Source organism: Meles meles, chromosome 2, assembly GCF_922984935.1.
Source record: "Meles meles chromosome 2, mMelMel3.1 paternal haplotype, whole genome shotgun sequence".
NCBI classification, from domain to species: domain Eukaryota; kingdom Metazoa; phylum Chordata; class Mammalia; order Carnivora; family Mustelidae; genus Meles; species Meles meles.
This window is the reverse complement of record NC_060067.1, coordinates 76,810,727-76,814,863: the sequence shown is the minus strand read 5'-3', so window position 1 is coordinate 76,814,863 and position 4,137 is coordinate 76,810,727. Positions and strand designations below refer to the sequence as shown.

Here is a 4,137-nt window from a genome sequence, read left to right as displayed (position 1 = left end):
GATTGCTTCAACAATGTTGCCACAAAGCAGGTCTTCTCACAGTTGAACTTCTATTAACTAAAACATATGTCAGAATCATTAAGATTTACTTTCAGGAAACAAAAACTACTCCATCTAGTTGAAACACTAAGGAAGGACACCTGGGTGGCTCAGTTGGTTAAGTGTCTGTCTTCTGCTCAGGTCGTGATCCCAGGATCCTGGAATCAAGTTCCACATCGGCCTCCTGGCTAGGCAGAGAGCCTGCTTCTCCCTCTCCCTCTGCCTGCCACTCCTTCTGCTTCTGCGTGCTCTCTCTCTCTCTCTCTCTGTGTCTTTCTCTCTGTTAAATAAATAAATAAATTCTTTAAAAAAAAAGAAAAGACTGATAAGAACAGATACTACACTTGATCTTAGCCAAAAGGCCGAGAACTAGAGCGTATCATGCTTAGTGAAATAAGTCAATCGGAGAAAGACAACTATCATATGATCTCCCTGATATGAGGACATGGAGAAGCAACATGGGGGGGTAGGGGGATAGGAGAAGAATAAATGAAGCAAGATGGGATTGGGAGGGAGACAAACCATAAATGACTCTTAATCTCACAAAACAAACTGGGGATTGCTGGGGGGAGGTGGGATTGGGAGAGGGGGAGCGGGCTATGGACATTGGGGAGGGGAGGCGAACCATAAGAGACTATGGACTCTGAAAAACAACCTGAGGGTTTTGAAGGGTCAGGGGTGGGAGGTTGGGGGAACAGGTGGTGGGTGATGGGGAGGGCACGTTTTGCATGGAGCACTGGGTGTTGTGCAAAAAGAATGAATACTGTTACGCTGAAAAAAAAAAAAAATAAATAAAAAGGGAAAAAAAAAAAAAGAAAAAAAAAAAAAAAAAAAAAAAAAAAGAATAATAAACTATTATTAAGGATAATAAATTTGGCAAAAAGAAAAAAAGAAAAAAAAAAAAAAAAAAAAAAGAAAAGAAAGAAACACAAAGGAATTTAGGTTTTGACAAAATCACTAGAAGGGATAGAAAATTGATTCTTGCTGAGGTCTCAGCAATTTCTCTCACAACAACACTGTGAGTGCTGGACTTCCATGCGAGCAACCCTAACAGGGGAGATGGAAACAGGAGCAGCCCCTGGCCCTGCTGACCGCAAGAGCTCATTACAGTAGTTGTGATCCCAAAATCTGAAAAATGCTGTCCTCTGTTCTTCTCTCAATGGTCATAGATCTAATAATGACTAAACACTGTTTAGTCACCAAAACACTGTTGCCGAAAACCCCCAAACCAGAAAAAGAGTCCTTTAAGGAGTATAGTCAAAGATGCAGTAATAGTTTTGTATGGTGATTAGATGGTGACTACACTGTGGTGAGCATAGCACAATGTTTAAATTTATAACCATGCAAATGACAATGTTGTACACCTGAAAAGAATGTAACATCGTGTTGTCAGCTATACTCAAATAAAAATAAATAAATAAATGAAAAAAACCTATTTCTGCCTCATTTCCACCTTCCAAATATTTTGCAAATGCATTCAATTGGCAAAACCTAATTTGTATCCAGAAGGTGTATCTCTACTGTTTACAGTAAAGGAATGTTCAAATCTCAAAATCAAAAAGGATGTTTAATGTCAATTTATTCTGTCCTTATTAACCCCAGCATGGAAACAGTTTGGAGATGGTATTTGTTGGCTGGAAATTTTAATAAAAAAGTAAAAAGATATATTCCTGGAAATTGTTTATTCTACCTCCTATGATTAATAGGCATCACTGCTTAGGACTTTTTGCTGCTAGCAGTTAAGCTTTTATAAAAAAAAAATAATTAAATGCTTTCATATTACTATTTAAATGACTGATTGATTTAGTCTCCCTTCCAATTGCATTCAGTTGTTTTAAAATGTCTTTTTTAGAATAAATTAATCTCCAATTAGCAGATTGATGTGGGAGAGAGATAGATGCATATTTGTGGATCTTTATTTCCACAATCCTTGCTTATTCGAATCAGAGTTAGAAATTGGCAACTTCAAATATCTGCCAACTGCTTTATAAATACCACAGAAGCTCCTAATCATGTTCTGTGAATAGTAAATTTCCTGAAGGAAGGAAGTTGGAATGATAGTCCTAAAATACAATTTATCTAAATCTTACTATGTTCTCTCGTAGAGTTATGCTAACGACTACACATCAAGTTTAAAGTATAATTTTCTCAAACTACACAGTGCAAAGTCTATGTGCCTGTTCATAGTAACAATTATGATTAGACTATCATTACCAAAATAGAAGTTTAGCTATATCTTGTTTCTTGGTTCTAACTACACAGATTTTATGTATCTTAAAATGTATATGCATTGATATCTTTAGATTGTTTTGCCATTGTCTGTCAGTGATAAAATTAAACTTTAAGATGTTTTTTAAAAAATACTTTCATGGCTCAGTCAGTTAAGCTGCTGCCTTCGGCTCGGGTCATGATCCCAGTATCCTGGGATCGAGTCCCACATCAGGCTCCCTGCATGGTGGGAAGCCTGCTTCTCCCTCTGCCTCTGCCTGCCACTCTGCCTGCCTGTGTGCTCTCTCTCTGACAAATAAATAAAAATAAAATCTTAAAAATAATAATGTAAAAAAATTGGAAAAAAAAGAATTTATCAGGCTAAGTGATTTTTCTTTCTGAAAAATGCTTTCATTTTCATTTTAGCTTATTTTATTTAATATTCATTTCATGTTTAAATACTACATTTAGTACATTCATAAAGTTTCTATCAGTTACTTTTATTTGTTATAGAATGTGGTATTCACACATTGGCGCTCTTGAAAAGAGAGAGAACTGTTTGAAACAAAGATTAAAATAAATGTTTAAATGCAAGCCTGACTAAAATGAACTTCAATAGAAAATTATGTTATGGTACTTTTCTTTCTCTGGAAAGTACTAACTTCCCACAGTAACTAAGAGAAATCTACAATGAAATAATTTAGTTTGCATTTTCCTTTTTAAAAAATTTTCACATCTGGCTCATCTAATTTTATTAAATAATATCTTAAAACATTTGAGTTCAAATTAATTCTCACATTAAGACACACAGCACACATTTATAATACTTGTACTTTTTCAAACAAGTACTGAAACATACCAGTTAAAGTAAAAGAATTTGGAAAAAAAGAGTGCAATATTATGACTCAGCAATCATCCACATCTGGATATAAATAAAACAAGTCTGTTTTTGAAAAAAAATAAATAAAAATAATAAAATAAGCTATAGTAAATGTTTTTATTCTATCAAAACCTGGTTTACATAGGTTTTTGAGTTGTTATGACCAATGGAATAGTGCGCCTAACAGCTATTATTTTATATAAAGGGCACTTTTTAATTTATTTCCCCCAATTTTTATATGTCTACGAGTGATCCTGCCATAGGAGCTAATTAAATTCTATGGATCCTGGTTCTAGCTGTGAATTTGGTGGAATACTTAGCTAAAATTCTGTACTTCTTATTCTCTACAGAGTTTTATACAAAATCCCAAAGGATGTTTTTATTACTAGAACAACATTGGAAGGTTGACCTCAAACAAGTTGGCCACTGGGAACTCTGCAGATCTCTGGTCGCTTTCTCTTCCTTATTTTCCTAAGGCTACCTGGTTTCCTAATTTTTTATTTATAAATTTTATCTTTTTTCCTCCCTTCATTGTGTCTATGGATTAGTTATTATAATCTTGGCTAAGATAAATACCTGAAAGTCATTGTTCTTCTTACTTTACATATTTATTTTTAATAAATTTTGTAATATCAACTGTGATTGCCAAGGTAATTTTTTTAAAACATCATTTTGAAAAATGATGTGAGGGGCATAATATTGTATTGTAATATATATTATAATTGAATAGGATTTGCTAGAATGATTATTAGTATCATAAATATTTGAAGAATTAATTGGATGAAATCTAGACATAGTGAGCATCCGGTCTTACCCATTATTGTTGTGGCTAAACTTTTTATCTTAAAGTAAATTTAATATGGTAATATAATTTTAAATTTACTAATCTAGGTTGGGAGTTGAGATAACATGCTTTCTAATATTATTTAATCCATGTTTGAGATTTAATAATATAAATAATATCAAGATTTCTGATGTGTCTGTCCATTCCTGAATTTGATATAAAACAA

The 4,137-nt window shown here is 33.4% G+C and overlaps 1 pseudogene; it reads right to left on the bottom strand.

Moving 5' to 3' along the window:
* Positions 1-304: 304 nt before the first annotated feature.
* LOC123937641 lies at positions 305-413 on the bottom strand (annotated as a pseudogene).
* Between the last annotated feature and the right edge of the window lie 3,724 nt (positions 414-4,137).